The sequence below is a fragment of the Rhyacophila brunnea genome, unplaced genomic scaffold (assembly GCF_057557595.1).
Source record: "Rhyacophila brunnea isolate RB1 unplaced genomic scaffold, BYU_Rbru_1.0 scaffold_28, whole genome shotgun sequence".
Taxonomy (NCBI): Eukaryota; Metazoa; Arthropoda; class Insecta; order Trichoptera; family Rhyacophilidae; genus Rhyacophila; species Rhyacophila brunnea.
This window is the reverse complement of record NW_028232945.1, coordinates 2,530,320-2,550,640: the sequence shown is the minus strand read 5'-3', so window position 1 is coordinate 2,550,640 and position 20,321 is coordinate 2,530,320. Positions and strand designations below refer to the sequence as shown.

General features: G+C 24.4%; 1 non-coding gene across 1 annotated transcript; it reads right to left on the bottom strand.

Annotated features, from left to right (window-relative positions):
* Positions 1-5,060: 5,060 nt before the first annotated feature.
* Positions 5,061-5,142, bottom strand: TRNAL-AAG (transfer RNA leucine (anticodon AAG)). Its single transcript has one exon. It is a non-coding gene; the product is annotated as a tRNA-Leu (tRNA).
* Positions 5,143-20,321: the final 15,179 nt, after the last annotated feature.

Genomic DNA, 20,321 nt, shown 5'->3' with positions numbered 1-20,321 from the left:
TTTTAAAATAATATTTTTTATTATATTTTATCTTGGTACGAATAATTTTTTACAACTAGAAACCCTATATATAGTTAAAATCTGATTTTGTTATAATTTTGTGATATTTTAATTTTTTTGAATTTAGGAATACTATTATATCGATCCGTAGTTTTAAATGCAAGCAAAAGTTTATTATTCCCTATATCAACAACTTAATTTAATTGAACTATCTAAGTGTCTTTTTTTGCATCACTGTAAACAAAAATCTTTTTTTGAGGGCATTATAAAATTTTTACAACATTCCAAATATATTATCATTGTTTATTGGGTATAATAAAAACATAAAACTATTTCATACATGTGATTTTTATGTTTAAACGGCTATAAAATTTCACAGGTGGTTTTTTTCTGAATTATCGTCAAAAGGGTTTTATCGTTTATTTTCGGTCATAAGTGATATTTTCAACAAAATAATAACTGTTTAATTTATGATAAAATCATAATTTTATTTAATTGGTCATAAATATATACCTGTGGGTCATAATATTACAAATAATATCATTTAATAATCTTTAAAGTTTAAAGATGACTGGTCTTTGTAATCTAAAAATAATTTTCTATATAGCTGGTTTACTAAATTGTTTTAATGTGTTAACTTTTTGGAAATTAAAACGAAAAATCAATTAAATTTAAATATCCATCGATTAAGCGGCTTAATGTGACTGAATCCGTTCCATTTTATTTATAATAGTACTTATACCATCTTTATATAACTATTTTCTAAAAAAAAAGCAAGCGTAAATATTATAAAATAAAGGATATATATTTTAAAAGCCTGTATAATCAAGATATATTAGTCTTGAACAGCATAAATTACCTATATTGCCGAGTTCTTTGAATAAAACAACATTTTTGTGTCTCATTCTTATATACTTTGACAGAAAATTTTAAAATATACTATGTTATACGTTTCTAATTTTTTTTTTGTGCGAATAGATAGCAATAAATACATTTTTAATAAAAGCAGGAATTGTTCACCGTGTAAATGAACACACTCAAAAGAATCCCTGCGATCAAATTTTTTCACCGTAAAAGTTATAGATCATGTTTAAATTTTTTCCTAATTGGACAATTTATATATATAATTGCACTGTAATAAAAATCCAGAATATATAACTTCATATTAGAATGTAAAACTTATAAAATATTCTTTCTCAAAAAAACTTCATTTAGCTAGCTTTAAAGGAGAAAATTCGAAATTAAATCATTATAATAGTACTTACTATGACAAGTCAATAGAAATAAAAGTAGTTACGAGTTTTTTTACTATATTCTTGATATAAAATGCTGTGATTATTTTCTGGCTTTAGTATTTACGATACCTATACTTATAAAAGAAACCAATACATTCGGTCTGCTGATACAAAAAATTAAAATATGTTGAATATAGCCAATTCGCCAAGCGCTATTTTCCAATATCCCCATGATTCTATAAATTTATTGATTATTTTTACTTGTGTTAGGCATATGTGTAAAGTTTTTGTAGAGTCCACAAGCAATTGTATTTTCAAATCCAGAAAATTCCTTTTACTTTGGGTAGCTCTAATATTTTCGCTGTATATTTTGAGCTAGACGACATTAATTACCAGTTTGATAGTTAATTCATGTCTTTGCATGTAAAAGATTCTAAGTCAAATGTTTAGATCAAACAATCATTGCTTCTATGGTCATCGGGTATAAAATTTATTATGTGCTCCTAAAAAATTATTGATGACACACAAATTATTTTTTGCGTGTCGTTTTTCTAGATTAATAAATGTTCTTCATATTGACAGACATGATTTCATTAAATGAAAAGCTTACTGTGGTTTATTTTTTAAATTTACTTGTATGCATACAGACCTACTATTTCTTATATTCTTATAAAACCATCCTTCATAATTAACTTATTCTACAGTCATCATACAAAAAAAAATCGACACGCTTATATAACTGGAATAGTTCGAATTCACTATTTCGAAGTAGTAATACTGAATTTAGACAAGATAAAAACGGGTATGATTAAAAGCCGTTTAATATGTGTCTGAATAAACATAATGTAATTTAAATTTACTCTTCTCAGAATCGAAAAACATTATGGAGTGTTTCCCGCGTGCAAAAAAATACAGATTACAAAAAGACTGTACTATTTTCATAGCATGGTTCTTGATATAGGTCATGTGAAGGAAAATTAAACTTCAATTTATTATTTTATTATCTATGAAGATAAATTTATGAAAAATTTTAATTTGTCTACAGTTGTTAAAGGGAAAACATACTTGACGGCTAGGAAATATTTCATAAAAAATAGAATTGAAGAGTTTTTTTTATTTTTTTTATTTAAATGGAATAACTGCCAAAAAAATATGTATTTTTCAGTGATCTATACATATTTTTTGGGTGATTTTGTATTTTCATAGCGAATAAATAAGGTATACAAGAAATAGAGATCGCCGAATCTATATGAAAATTTGATTATCGATTATTATCGTAAAAATATATCCTAACTAAAAAAATATACAAACTTTAAAAAGAAAAGTGTATAGTTTATTATTACTTTATGTAATGACAGTTTTTTGTGTGTTTTCTAAATGTTTATTTTGTGCTGTAAAATTTGAATATTAAATTTCCTAAAATATTGAAGATGTAGTGGTACGCAGGATGTAAAAATAAATATCCATTTGGGATATTTGCGAAAATTCTCTCATCTGTTACTTTAGAAAAACTTGAATACGATAATTTTTTTATAAATTTGATTTCTAATTTTCTAAATTGTATAAGCAATTTCCCGTATATGTTTTTATTTTCAATTTGCAACTAATTTAAACTATATATAATTTCTATCTTTTCATGGGTGTTTATAGTTAGTTTTCCTTTTTTTTATTTGAGCAAGACTTTAAAATTTTATTTCGATAGCAATCAATGATAGTATTGTTTAAATTCTTATCGACACGATACATTCTGTTTGATATGTAAACATATCCTAGTCATTTTTTTATTAAGATGTAGACGATGAATTAGAAACATTTAAAATCTACTTAATGGGTCTTTTGATATCTTTGTTCAATCACAACCTATCGAATGTCATTCTTTTTCCCAAATGATATGAGCTGAAGTAGTTGTGAAGAATTTGAGGTATAAAGTGTGCCTCTATTGCATCAAGCATTTTTAACTTCGTTAATTTCTTTATGTTTTATTTTCTTTAATTTCCTTTTTTACCAAATAAATTAAACCAAGCTAAATTGTCCGCCCAAAAGTAGTAAATCTATAAAATACGCCATGTTTTTATGATTAAAATTTTGTGCGATCTTGCTTCAATATAGTCTGAAAACTGGCCTTACATTTTATTCAAAAATAACTATCAAATTTTTAATATAAATAATATAAAAACCACGTCAAATTTATATTTTATTTCTAGTCTGGTTGTTAACCATTTTCCGGTGCTTTTATAATGCATAATTATTAAATTTATGTCAAAACTAATTTTAAATGATGTAAATATTTGTAATGTTTGCAATATTTTACGCTTTAGCATATCATATGTAAAATGGTTAATTTATTTAAGTTAAAGTCACTGTTAGTATATATTTACGCTTCCGAGTAAGCAATTAAGCTAGACTTGTTTTGATGTACATATTCTAAACTGTTTCAGCAGAAAATTCACCAGTGCTACATCTTAATATAAATGTTCTGTTTTTTTAAAAAAAGTCATTGTGTTTAATTTTCTATATCTTGGACCACAAATTTTTCGATTTATAAAAAATTTCTTGAAATGTAAATTTATAATTACCCGAAAAACAGAGTATAATATTTAAATTTCTTTATTTTCGTGCTTAATTTTTCGTTATAATTTTATTTTTTGTTCTCAAGAACAACCTGCATGACCTCTCATGCGCAAAGCGTATTAATTCTTTCGATCTTTTTCTCCAACTGAATTCCTTTCAATACCTCTTTTACGCTCAAGGCATATTAATGTAAGAGTTTTTCTCCATCCCGAGGTATATATAATTGCCTAAATTTGGTTAATTACCCCTGTTTCTTTCGTATTTAGATTATTTTAAAGATAACTATCAATATTTATTTATGGGTTAATTTTCTTTTTATCGATTTTATCTATTTAGACGTGGTCAGCGTTTTGGGAATATTGCACAACTCCTTGATGCATATTTTGACACCTTCGCCTGATCTATCTTCTTCTCTCAAATGAGATGAGTTCAAGTGTCTTGCGGAGTGTGAGAGCTTGCATTTATGCTTCTACTTCGTCCGGGATTTTTAACTCCTTAACAATTGTAAAGGTTAAATTTAAATTTATATTAGGATTGATTGATTTGATGCTTCAAAAAGAGAAGAACTATAGAAAGAGGATATATCCAAGAGTATAGATATGATGTTCCCATATTAAATCAATAAAGTTATATTTTAAGAGAAAATCTCAAATCACAATGCCAAAATTAACCATTAAAAAAAGTTTACATGTGTTACTTTGATTTTAGCCATTTAAATTTGTTCTTCAAAACTTTAGAATAATCTTTTAAAAATATTTACTTTATGCTTCTTTAAACTCATCATCTTTAAATATTTTTCTATACATCTTCGTTTAGAACTTATCATTCAAGTGTTTTTCATTACCCTACTTTTGTTTCTGTGGAATTTCTAACTCTTTAAAAACGACTTAAGATATGTGCAAAAACGAATTTTACAAATTTATGGGTTAAGTGTCTTTTTATCAATTATATTGATTGTGAAGTGGTCAGTCCATAGGTATCTGCACAACTGCTTGATACATCTTTTGACACCTATCCTGATATATCTTTATAAACTACTCTTCATCTCTCAATCGAGATGAGTTCATGTATCTTGCATGTATGATTCTACTTCTTCTGGGATTTTTAACTCCTTAACATATTTTTGGTGGAATTTTGACAACACTCCAACGCAAATATTACATATGATATTATTTGATTTGTTCAATAAATAAGTGTTCTTGTACAGTTGGAGTTTGAGTTGGGTCTTGTTTTGTCTCTGAAATTCTTAAAAGATAGTCAGAGCGGGGTTCGAACCCGCGCCCCCGAAGAGACTAGACCCTTAATCTAGCGCCTTAGACCACTCGGCCATCTGACTGAGAACGTGAAAATTTTGATAATATATTATCATAAGTAAGATTTTTTGTGGTTTTTTTGCAAAATTCGAAGTGGGGAAATATTTCTATAATTTTAGCTATATTTTTTTAATTATATTATTTTGGTGGAAAATTTTTTAGAAATGAAGTTAAAAGGAAGATCTTGTTTATCCCATTGGTTTTGAGTTAGCCAGAAGGTGTCGTTATTTAAAATATATCTAGATAGTATTGCATCATCCTGCACCTGTTTACAAAAATGATAATGTGATTTAATCATTTAATTCGATTTCATTCATTTACAAATTACTAATAAGAATAAAAAATGATGTTGTACTAGCAATGAAAAAACTCAAGCTGTATATCAAAGATTCAGGAATGCCAACGAAAGGGGTCACATAAGCACAAACGATAGGGTTAAGAAATGCACTTTAATCAATAATTATTTAAAGGGTGATAATTTTGTGGAGAAGATGCAATTGAAAGAAGTATAAATATGACTAGTCCTATAGAACTATATGAAGTCTAGCTTGGTTGAAAAGAAATAAAAAGTAATAAGGCCAAACTAGCCTATAAATAATTTTATACCAAATATTGAATGGCTAGCACATAAAGAATCGACTTATTCTCTATAATTATCAAGATTTCTGGTTTAAAAAGGGGATAAAACGTATAAAATAAAATCAAGACCGAAATGAATGTAATCGAAGGAAAAATAAACTTAATGAAAGATAGATAAATAAAATAAATATTTTTTATTGATTATTTTTATCTGGAAAATAATCAACAACTTATGCTTATTCCAATTTATTTAAATTATAGGTGTTATTATAAAGAATAATCAAAGAAAAAATAAATAGAAGTGTATCTGTGAATATTTTATAACAAGATATGATGAAATTTCAAAGAAAAATAAAAAAATTCGAATCACAATGAAAATTTGCATTGCTCAATTAAAAGTGTCCTAAAGAGTTTAAAGAAGGTCTTTATATGCTCACTTTCTACTAAATGCAGAATAAATATTTACAGAAATTTAAAAGGTATTTAGCGAAATGAAATAAAATGTAAACAACATTTATGATTATGAAATAAATTTAAACATCATTTACATTATGAAGTGAATATACATTAACATCTATCACTATGAAGTAAATTTATATCAACATTTAGAACTATGGAAAAAAATTTAGATCAATATGATTTTTATATTATACATTTAGTCTGTATATATGCAATAAATTCATAAAATCATCTGGTCAAGTGCCAGTTTTATAATATAAATCTTGTTGTTCATGTTGTATATTTTAAGCAAAAAACTAATTATAGTCACATGTAGAATTTCACACAATTTAAGATTTATTTATAATTTAACTGCCCAACCCACATATATAGAATAATGCACAATTCACATAGTAATTATAGATAGATAAAACAACAAATACTTTCTGTTTATTTTGCCACTTTTCGTTTTTTAACATTAACTTTCTGTGGCAGCGTTATATTTTGTAGCTCTATCTGTCGTTAAAATAAAATTTTCTCGCATAGCATGTATTTTTTATTTCGAAATTCAAAATTTTTCTGTTTTTTATTTAAAAAAATCTGCTATCGCATTTCAATATTCGCAAAAAAACGTTTAATTTTTTTATTTTCACTTTATAAAAGATTCATAGCGGCGCTAGACTCTTTTCCAATAATCATTGAAAAAAAGTAATCTTTCATGCCGTTGTAAGCAATTGGTGATAATTTTCCTATTTAATTTATAGTGGTTATTTTGATTGGTTAGCAATTCCCTTAAAAATTGGTGATGTGTTCCACTTTTTGATCGGATATTTAAAATTTAACATCTGGAATTATTTTCTTGTTTTTAAAAGTATGGTCTCTCACTGGAAAAAAAACATTGAAGATCAATCTATATTCTTCTATAAAATTTTATGTTTGTAAATAAATTACAATTATAATCAGCATTGATGTTTTAAAATAGTTATAATCTTTAACTTTGTTAGATGGTTAAATTTATAGTTCACCTAAAAATTAAAATATGTAGAAATATACATATTTAAATATATATTTATGTAATATCTGAAATAACAAGAAATCGCAAACTAAATTGAGAAATATATTCAAACTACGGGATTGAGGAAACCCCTTTAAAAAATAGATCTTGAAAAGAGGTGTGTCATCTAAGCAAATATAACGATCAGAATATAGCCACAAATATAGATATGGGTTTTCACTTTGAATCAGTCACGTTATATTTAAAAAATGAAAAAAAATACAATCCAAAAATTAACCCATAAATAGAAATATACTTATGTTTAATTAAACCCATTTAAAATTAGAAGATCTTAGACTTTAAATTCATATTTCTAAAAACATAACCATATTTGGTTTTATAAATCCAAAATACATTGAAAAATACCAGTTCTAAATTCGCTAATTCCTCTATATAACTTGACAAAATAAGTCACTGAATTTGTGCAGTAGCACTATTCGTAAGTGAATATCTATTTATTTGGACTAAATAAGCACAAAAAAGTACTAAACATATTTTAAAACGACTATTGATCTAATATAAATAAAAATCACAAATAAATTGCGTAAAACAGTTTACCTTCATCCTAATTTATTTATTTTCTTCATCTGATTTGTCCAATAGTTTTTCATAAAAAAACACTAAAAAAGATTTATTAGAAGATCCATTTTACAAAAAATAAATGCAAAAATCTAAAGATCAAATTACAGCAGTTATTATACAGATGGTAGACATTTTTATTTTTTTTTACCTTAACAAAACTGAACTAAATTCATAAAAAGCTGCCAAGGTACTATATTTATTTTCCACCCATCTTCAAAAAAGATTATGTATAAATGTAAAACAAATTTTTACTTCTTGCCCATCTATAAAAGAAATTAAGCTAAACTCATAATAAATTTAAAACATATTTTTTAATTATATTCCGCATGTATTTGTACCCATCTATGAAAAAATTAAACTATGTTCATAAGATTTTTATAAGATATTATATAAAAACCTACCGAATAACCGCTATTTTTTTGGATTGAATTCATGATTCTATGATTACTGTAAGTCGTTTTATAAGAGTTAGTGATTTAAATAGAAGCATATGAACAAACAATAGTATTGAGAAAAACACTTGAATGCATAAAACTTGAAGTAAGGCTGTTGCATTGAAGAAGGCTGTAAAGACGACGGGCTTGAAAATAAAATACACCAAATATATAGAATAGAGCAATCTAAAGAATCGCGCGAGGAAATTTAAAAGTTAAAAGAAAATTAGCCCTTAAATAAATATTATATTAGTGCTATAGAATATTAAAAGGATAAATTATGAAGAATTTGTTGTATGATCATAAATTATAGTAAACATACTGATGTAAAAATTTAAGAATTCTCATAATCCATAAAATATTTCACATCTTAAAAATATCACATTGTCGATTTAAGTGTATTTTTCACCATCATAAAACCAGAAATGAATATTTTTATATCAAATTATTAAGCGTAAAAATAAAAAATAAAATATTAGTCAATAAATAATGCGTATAATAAATAGTATAAAAGGCTCAAATATATTAATAATATCTTTTGAGCCGATGATCTTATCAGGAAATACTCTAAAATAATTTATATTTTTTTAATCTAGAATTTTATGTATGAAACTGACATAAAGATGCCCAACTATGGGGTGCTTAGCACCGAATATAAATTTTTAGCTATTTACAATAAAACTGTAAATAATAAAGGCATTTCAAAATATATAAGCGTCGACACTGAAAAATATTAATGTAAATTCTTATAAAGAAATCGTGGCTTATCATATAACTCAGGTTAGTTTGTTAAAAAAGTTCATAGAAGCCTTTCTTTTTTTTACAGATGATCTATTATTTTTTTTATAACATTTTAGCTAGATATATGAAACATAAAAATGAAGCAAATTATAGATAAATATTTATTTTTGATATAAAATTTTAATAAAAATAATACACCAGGGCTAACTGAAACTTACGTAAATGAATTTAAATTTCATAAAATAATAATATGATAAGTTATTTTTCTTAATAACGCATATTTCATTTATATTTCATATAATACCTTATATAAAATTGAATTCCTAATATATGTATGACTTATTTCTAAAACTGACTAATGACAATTTTTTTCTTGCGAATTAATATATATTAATGATCAAATCTACCCGTAAAATTATTCTTTTTTCGTTTTTTTTTAGATTATGAAATATTTTATTATACAAAAATTCAGCCACTTTTTTATTGATCGGTTGGTTCTGTGAAAATTTATTCCTCTAATTATTTTGTCTTAACTGTTTTTTTAAACATCTAAACTCTTGATGAATTATCAATCCAAGACCTTTTTTCTAATTATATTGGATTAGATTTATTCTTATATTTAAATGTCCTAAATTACCCTAACCCATCTGAAAAATCGGTGATTGAACGACGTTAGTTTCTAAATAAAATTTTCTTTATTGTGCAATTAATTAGAAAATAATTTACGTAGAAAAATACAAGTAAGTTAGAAAAAAAACATCACTTAATAATATATTTATAAAATTTATTTAGTTATCAACTTAAATTAATTTTTTTTTAAAATTAAAATAAAAAATATCGCGCTCTAAGAAAATCCATTAATTTTATAAAATTACAACTATTTAAATAAAATTTTAACTTCCTTTTTTTCATTTTGATGATATTATGTATTATTTATATTAGATATAGACTCGGATATAATTTAATGTAGTAACAGCAGTATTTTTAGCTGATATATATAAATCTTGCATTTTTTTAATATATATGTGTAAAATTGATCTATTAGATTCAAAAATAAAAAATACATTTTTCTAATTAATATATTTAATTAATGCAGTAGAATACTATTTATATTTTTATGTGCCAATAACAATTTATAATTAAGTTTCATTGTTAATTAGTAGTCCTATTTGATATTTATAAAATTAAAATAGTTTAGTATATAATTATTTTGTTATAATTAGATATAAGATCGAGTTTAAAATAAAAACCTTTTCTATATGATATTTTATAATAGTAATTTTTTATGTTAAGATTAAAGATCCAGTTTAATCAAAAATAAATTCTCTCTGGCATTCATATTATAAAGTTTATTTGCCATTTTAAACCCTTACAAAGGTTATAGTTTTTTAATTTTTTACTATATTTTGATTTTAAAAACGAAGAAATGGTATTAAACCGATTCAGGATCGATTTTACTTCTAATAATCAGTTTAAAATAATATATACATGATATTTAATAAAAAATTTATATTGAAATTCATTATGGGTGGCATGGTTGTGTGTTTACTAGTCGGACCCCTGTGAGGGGTCGCGGGTTCCACTTCCATCCACCCCACTAATTTCCAAATGAATTTACTCTAAAAAAACACCCAAAGGAGCGGCCAATGATAATAAAATATAAAGTATTGACAAGCCATGAGAAATAGGAGATTGCTGTGTAAGCCGTTGAACTGTGCCTCCAGTATGGAAAAGGATCCTACACCATTCAGCAAAGATATAGGTAAGTGTAGTTGTAACTTGTATACCTTAGCGATGAACTGTATACAGAATCACATTCCTTTCACAAAATGACTGCCGTCTATGAGAAAGGGCCTAATCCATGGTGATTACGGTTGTCAAGAAATGATGGGTGAGTCCCACAGAGAGACGCAGCAGTTAAGCTATGGTACCTATTATTTAAAAGCGAATATCCTAAAATTAATAGAAGTAAAACATAAATAAATAAAGTAAATTCGATTAAAATTTAAATAAAAATTACATAAATAGTTATTAAAATTGTGATCGAATTTTATATCAGTTTTCACTTAATTGATAGCAATTATATATAAAGACAAAAGCAAGTGCAACTGCAAAAAAAATAAATAAAAGTTCGTGTCATATTTTATTGTACATGCTATAATTCAATTTTCATACTTCATTCAAGAAACTACAAAAATAACAATCTGCGATACAGTGGTCAGTCTATGTAGCCAAAACGTCCATATTTTAATACTTTTAGCACATGATCATAGATGTTTCATGTTTTAGGTATTAAGATAGGCTTTCAACTATGTTATAGTTTACAAATTTGTGCAATAAGTTTCTTTTTACTGGATCTACAAAATATTTTTAAATAAAATTATTGTGCTGAAAATTAACAAATACTCTTTTGGATATAATCTTTTAAACCGAAAAAAAAATTTACAAAAAAATTAAATTGAGCTAAATTTCACTGTTTTTTTTTCAATTTTATTCAGATCGGAAAGTAGGCTATTTGTTTTTCAGCGTATTTATTCATTAAATCCGACAATTTTATATATATTTACATTATATATTAATCAGTTTTGTATATTTATTAAGTTTATATTTCAATTTTTCCTTGAAGTACAGTTATTCTCTTTTATTTTTCAGGAATTGATTATTTTTTTATAAATGTATATAGATAATATACATCTTGCTGGCATAAAAAGTAAAATAAACCATGAATAATTTGTAATTTTTAAAAATATATTATCACAAGGAAAAAATACATAAAAATAATATAAATTAGATGTCTTCTGGAAGTATAGGCCCTTTATCTATTAAACATATTATTTATTGATTTAACATTAAGCCTTTACATGATTTGTGGATGAAAATTCCCTTTTTTATTCTTTCTTCGATAACTATGTTAAAAAGACTTATTCTCAAAGTTTTATTTTATCTTGATTATTTGTTTTAGAAAATGGTTTCTCTATTACTTAAAGAAAAAATAACTAAATATAACATAGTATAAATTTTGTTTAAAAAAAGCGAACCTATTTTAAGGCTTATAAACACATCTTTATTATTTTTTCTCATCATTAAATTGTGATTTTATAAAAAAAAAATTAAGTTGAATGTTCAATTTGCTTTTTGATATTTTTGAGCAATTTGAGGATTGTAACTTTAGTTTAAAAGGAGAATTTGGAACTTTCGAATACTATTATAAGAAAATTTAAGAGCAATATTTTAGCATATAACTGATTCCTTTTATTTAGCTTATGTATTTATATTATAGTTCTACCTCAATTTTCCTTATTTTTTCCATATAATTTATATAATTTATATAAAGACAATCCAAGAATTTAAAAAATAAATCCTTAAAAAATTTTATATAAATTTTTAATGCAGTTTATTTAGATTTGAAGAAGGTATTTGCAAGATTTATCTATCATACGTGTTTTTAAACAATTTATGTCTGAAAAAAAATCATGTAGCTTTCCAATACAGTCTATTTACATTTGAAGAAAAAATTTTTAAAATAAATTTCTATCTAACGTATTTTTAAACAATTTTTTTCTGATTCATTGTCATATAGCTTACTAATATAATCTATTTACATTTGGTGAAAGCATTTGCAAGAATCATCTGTTGATTGTATTCATAAACAATTTTATTCTGATTAATAATAATATAGCCTACAAATACAGTCTATTTACATTAGAAGAAAATATTTTATAAAGTATTATATGTCTAAATTATTTTTACACAATTTTTTGTCACATTAAATTTATGTCACTTATCAATGCTGTTCATTTACTAATTGATTGTTTTGATATATTGTGTTTTAGATATAATTTTGTTCAGAAATTGATCGAATATAAAACCTAACAAATATATGAAAAATTTACTGAAACTGATATTTTTATCTAAAAACAATTTTGCAGAAATAATAAATATAGTTAATATGTTTAATCTTGAATAAAATTATTTTATTTGTTTCAAAGTAATGTAAATTATTTTTAATTAGATTCTATTAATTTTTAAAAATAAAATCCATGGATCTGTGCCCCAGGCAATAAAATGGAATTTGAAAATCTAAATTTAATAATCACAAACAAAAAAACATCGCCAGAAGAAAAAGAAGAAGCAATTCTCACAATACTTTCAAATGTAAGCTACCAAGAAATACCAGACTTTCTAAAAGATCTTCCTAAGCAATGGCCTGAGCTTTCAATTGCTCGTACTACAAAAATAATAAAGAACTTTTTAGGTGATTTGGATCAAAATGCCGAGAAATTGAGTTTGGTTGAAAAGCTTATTGATTTATATTGCGATAAAAAATTGCTTAAACTTGATCTTTTGTCTCGAAGAATTTCAATTTTATTGGCATTAAAAGATTATCAAAATTGTCTTGAATCAATTCATGAACTTTTGAGGGAACTAAAAAAGCACGATGATAAAATCAACCAAATAAATCTTCATGTTTATGAAAGCATTGCTCAATACGAAATAAAGAATTTGTCAAGGGCTAAATCTGCTTTGTCTGCTGCACGTGCATTAGCAGTTTCAACCTTTTGTCCGGCTGTTATGCAGGCACAAATTGATAAACTGAGTGGAATGTATATTTGTGACGATAAAAATTATGGCACTGCATTTTCTTACTTTATGGAATCAATGGACGGTTTCATTATGGAAAAGAGAGGCGAAGACGTGATTTGTATCTCTCGTTACATTCTTTTATCTAAAATAATAGAAGAAAAATACCATCAAGTAGACCCTCTTCTTAAAAAACTCGATGCAAAAACAACACGATGCGGAATGAACTTATTGGATGATGCCATTGTCAAAATAATGAAAGAAATCAACATCTCATGCATCGAAAGAGATCTCGCAAGATATAACGATATATTAAGCAACAATCAAAGCATTTTGATCGAAGATTCGTTTCTTGTTAACCACCTCAATTTTCTTTACCAACGTCTCTTAGAAAATAATATCATGAAAATCATTGAACCATACAATAAAATAATGATCGAGTACATTTCAAAAAAAATTAATATGCCAATCGACACACTCGAACATTTCCTGAGAAAAATGATTCTAGATAATAAAATATATGGAATTCTTGATCACGTAAACGGAACACTTTTAATTTCTAATAAAAAGGTACAATCTGGTAATAAATATCTTGAAATGTTGGATGATTTGGTTGCTTTTACCTCTAAGAATTTGAATTGATTAAATTTCACCCTCAGTACCTTTTTTAGCTTTTATTATAAAACAATGTTATTTTTACTTTAATTTAATATGTGTATAAAATCAACTGCATTTAAAAATGAAAATATATGAAAAACTGATTTATGTCAGATATTATTTATTAGGAATACTTCAACGAAAATAACCATTTTTATAATAAATTATAATAATAACAAATATAGCTTTTTATTAGAAACTTTATATATTGAAAATAAATTATATTTACCAATAAAATAAAAATATATAAAAGGGTTTATTGTTAATACGGCCCACAAAATTGGCTGATAACAAGCTATTTTTCGAACAATATAAAGAAGTTCATCCACACAAATTTGATATTATTTCTAGAGTTACTAAATCATCCATTAGCTTTATTAAAACATGTAGGAAAACACATTTCTGCTTTTATCATTGTTTTGTAAAATTAGAAACACAGGCGATTTAGGAATTAGTATCAATTATATATCTTTTTAGATTGTAAAAATAAATTAAAATCTCTAATGGTTATAATATAACACTTATATATATTTCTACTAGCCAAACCATAGGAAATATAACCTTTGGATATTAAATGTAAAAGATTGTGTTCAAGAAAAGTAAAAGTTGCGGGAATAATAAATTATTTATTTTTTGAAAATTAAAGGGCGATAAATTATAAAAAAACCCTCGTAGTCATTGATTTCATCATGATTTTCGATAAAAAAAACCTTTATATAAATAATATAGAAGCTTTTTAGTGCTATAAAATCCGACAATAACTACATTTTAAAGTAATAATTATTCATTATTCTTAATAAGTTTAAATATGTGACTGATGGTTTATATGGTGCCATTTTATTGTTTAAAGATGTGTTTTCGGGGTAATATCTGTGTTTCATTTTTAAAACTTTATTGATATAAAAAATGCGTATTCTTGTAAAGCAAAAAATATAAGGAATAATATCCCGTTAATATGTGGTTTGATAATAACCCAAATCATCTATAATACATAGTAAATGTTGAATGAATAACCAAAAAAGCCTTAAATTATTGGAAAATAAAAAAAATGGGAATTCTTGGTGTAATTAAATCTTTTTGGTACTTTAAAAAATGTAGTTTAGCTATAATACACTCGAATCATAGAAATAGAATACAATATAGTCTAATGCAATTTAATGACTGAAAAAAATAACGCCCACAGTGTTATGATGATAATTCAGGGGGCTATATAGGTTAAGTTATTATATGAAAACTTGTGTATTTTACATATATAAATTAATAAATATTATGCTTAAGCAATTTATTTGATTCAAACCTATTTTCATCAACCCATCCTATATTATTTTCCAAATCACATTCTCTGTATAAAAAAACTTAAAATGCGAGACGATGTATTCTCCTAAATAATGGGCAAAAAATAATTTATATATTAAGGAGTACTCAGTTTTTATGACCGAGTGAGGACCAAATCAAATAATTTTGTAAAATACATATTATTAACTTAAAACTATATAAAAAACTCCTATTCTCTCAAATTATAACTCGGCTAAAAATTATTCCCAACACCACACCCACGAAATTTTAGCACTTGAATATAAGAAAATTGATAATTCAAAGAGTGTTACGGTAAGATAAAAATCATAAATTGCAGTGGTAATTTTGATATTCTGGTAAGATTTTATATATATAATAGTACATATCTAAAATTAATAAAAAAAATAACAATAATATTTCATTTTTAAAATACATATTTCATTTATAAAACCTTCTATTGCCGAAAATAAAATAAGGGATATAAATCATAGAAGATCATATTAATTTTATAGGTCTCCAAATCATTTTTTAACCGTAAATATTAATACTAAATTTGGGAAATTTATTTAAACTTTCTAGTGTATTTTTAGCCCCTAATCGCTTGATTAAGGTTCTGTGAACTCAATATTTCTCCATTAATTTATATTCCCCTTTATTTTACTTCACTATATAGTTACAATTTATTTTTGTAATATTATAAATATATTTCAAGATATAGCTTTCTTTTACTCTTAGCGTATCGAGTAGGATTTATAGCTAAAAGCTACAGCAAATATATCGATTATAATTATCATAAAATCAATTTTTATCTTCTACAATATTCAGAATACATTTTTTATTAGTTATTGCGGACGCTATTTTGCATTTAATATTTTGTTGTATTGCTTACTAATATACCTATTCTATATTTCAAATCATAAATACACAATTTAATATATAAAAACAAAAACAAAAGTTATTTAAATATGTAAATTAAATACTTGTATTTTCTTATACTGATAAATAATTATAGTTTAATTTTTACGCTAGAATATAATTTTATTGTTGAAATAGAAGCATATTAAATGACAAAAAAACATTTTTAAACTTTAAATTTTTCTGGATTTTTTCCCCGATGATTTTTGGTTTCGCTCTAAAAAACTACAAGATTATTTCCTCTTGAAAACTTAAATGTTATGCATAAATTACTTTCTGAAAAGGAATCATAAATTTTTATTTAAACTTTAAATAAATCTACAGAAACTATGAATATACATCAAAAGTCATAAAAACAAACATTTTTGTTATTTTTTTAGATAATAAAAGGCTATATTTGACAAAAATAATGACTTTTTAATTATAAACATGATTGTATATATAATAAGTTTTGGGTGGTTTATCGCCTATTCCTAATTTTTAATAGGATTTTTTATAATTATTATACAATTATTTTATTATTTTTTATTTCTGGGTTAAGTTTCTTTTTATCAATTCCATCTTTTGGGAACATTACGCAACTCCTTGATACATCTTTTGACACCCTCCCCTAATATATATTCATCAACTGCTCTTCTTCTCTCAAATGGGATGAGTTCTGGTGTCTTGCGAAGTATAAACAATATTTTGATTATATTTTATTCATGCTTATATCCATTTTAAACGCTTATCGTATATTTCAAAAAAGATATCAACAACTTAATAGCATTTAAAAAAACCCAATTCTTTTCACAAATCATAATTTTTTTTTAAATTCAAGAAACAATATTATAAAACTAATTTTTAGAAATACATATTTCTTTTCAATTTATGAATTTTATCTTAAATTTCATAAATAATATTACAAACTTAATTTTTTAAACACCGTATTTCTTTTAAATTTAAAATTTTTATTTTTATATTGGGAACAAGTGAATTGCCTTAATCATACTCGAGATAAAGTTTTATACATTCAATTCTTATAATAGGCGGTTAGTTACCATATTGGGACATTATGTACGTATTAAATAATAAAACATGAAACAACAGTCAATTTATAACGAAAAAAAAACTCTTAAAATCAAATATTGAATGCATAAACATTTATATTGCAGAAACTCTACATCCCCATTCTTGTTTTAACCACTTTATCCTTACCATAAAAATATAAAAAAAAATGTATTAAAAATAAATTAAAAAACATAATTATTTTTGTATAAAATTTCTTCTGATCATTTTACATATATTCACTTAAAAAAAAAATTTTCGTTGGTCTATTCGTTAAATGATAACCATGTATTGTATATTTTATGCATAAATTCCTTTGTCTACGTTACTTACTTGTAGATAAATGTACATTATGTATTGTAGAAGATTTTATCACTTGCGCGCAGAAGTTTTATCACTTTTTACTAAAAAATAGTATATTTTAAAATTATTAAAATAATTTAAATCTTATTATATTTTTAAAAAACATTAAAAATTCTTAAAATTAAAAATAGTAACTAAAAATCCGCAGATCAAAATATTTCAGTTCGCTGAAATCAGTACCTATAAAATTTACATATATTGGTTTTGATACCACGATGAATAACATGTACTACTAAATTTATATTAAATTTAAATAAATTTTTTTTTTTGATATAAAAATTTTAAATCGTGACTTATGCAACACAATAATGATATTCGTTGATAATATTAATTGCAAAAGGAGAGCTTTAATGAAGAACAGGAGTAAATAAGCGCGAAATGACAAGAAAAACTAAGTAGCAAAATTTTATTACCATATTATTTTTTTAGTTTTTTAGATGGGTATTGATTTATCGAATAAAAATGTAGATGTTTTTATTGAAAAAAAAATAACTTACAATTTAAATAATTTTTAATAAAAGCATGTTAAAAGTTGTTTATTAGCATAGAACTACATTGTAATAATCGTAGTTTTTTCGAAAACGGAGTTTTTAGACCGATATTTATTATAAATATGGTAAGCTAAAAAATCTTTTGACGTGGATTTGTAATATTGATCAGGCATACATTTTCTTGAATTAAGTCGTTATTGTATCTTTCATGCAAAATGCACTTCTGTATCGGCATATAAAGCCCACAAATAAACATATACTGGTATTTTAATGTAAAATCTAAAAAGAGTAAAAAAATTAAAAATTTGTTTGTTGATTTTTAAAAATCGATATTTTATAAATTATCACAGTTCAATACTCTCGGCTTTTTATAAGTAGAATTGTTCAAAAAGTTCAACAGAAAATTTATCTAGGTCTCTTTAGTGCTCAAATATAATTTTAAGTTCCAATGATGAAATTGAATCATGGTATTTCGAAGTTCCATGCAAAAATTTGTATAAAAACAGACTTGACTAGAATTAAATAATAGCGAATTCTTCAAATACATGACACAAAATCTAGAATATACTTCTAATTGTATTTAATCGATTATAATACACTATTTATGAATTATCAAAGCAGCTTTTGTTTTAATCAAAACACCTTATTCCTAAAAAATATCTCTGGATTATATTCATTTGCACAACAACATGGTTTAAAAGAACATACCTCCATAATTTATAGTTTGGTAATAATTTCTAAAACTAATATATTTATTTTCTTCTTAAGGCATTAACCGTGCTTTAGAGATTTTTTAAGGAATGTTATTTCTAGAAAATATATAAGCATACACATAAATAAAACGAAATATGCTTTACGCGTTAAAAATTTCCTTTACTATACTCTCAAACGATAGAAATTCCTAATATTCGCTAAGACAGAGTTGAAATGTTTTAAACTCTTAATATAATTGAAATATTTAATTTTGATTTACTTATATCAACTTTTTATATATATTCGTTCTTATTTAAATGTTCACATTTTTTTCCAATTCATTTAACTGGCATTCACGCAGAAATTGAAGCAAGATCGTTTAATACCTCAGGTTTTCGGCCTTTATCCCTTTTTTTCAAAAGCAACTCGCGCTTTGATTTTGTTTACACAAAAAAATCTGATATTCTATTAGGCTATGAATTTTATCAAAGGTTTGTGGTGCTTGCTCGAATGTAATTCAGACGTGTCATTTTTTCACAAAAAGGGTGTTTTATTTCATATTTTATTTGTTTCATATAATATTTATCTTATATATTGTGTCTTTTGTATAAAAAACCACAACTAAATGCAATTTATCAATTTATGCTGCTGTTATAAGAATAGTTACATTATTTATGGATATTTTATTTTATGCTTAATTTAATTTTAGTTTATAATTTTTCTGTGGATCACGAATTCATCATGGATATTCAGTTTACAATATTTGAAATGAAAGTAAAAAAAACTAGAATTATTTCTTAAACAGACGATATAAGTACTTCAGAGGGCAATTTTTTCACATAAAAATCTTTATAAATATACATAGAAAATCTAGAGCTTATTTTCAAGAAGTTTACTTTTAAAATTACACTGGGTCTGAGCTTTTATTTTGGAGATGAACAGAGAAGCTCCTTTTACATAATTTTTATTTTTATAAAAAAATACCAAGTATGATCAATTTTAAGACAAATAGATATGCTGATCATCGCCAAATAAATAAAATTGAGCATTGATAAGTGAATTTTGATTGCTTGATACACATAGAAAATGGAAAAATCTAATTTTAAAGTTATTAGAAGCAGAAAAATCATAGAAAATATCAAAAGTCAATTATAGAGAAATTTTACAAAATAACCACTGATAAATTTACACGTCTCAAAAAATACATTACACCGTGTTTTCTAGCGTTTTTTTCATAACCAGTAACTTCAAGATAACGATACAAAACATCAAAAACTCTGAATAAATATTTTTTTTTGTATTGTATCATATAAACAAAAGGTTTTATACTG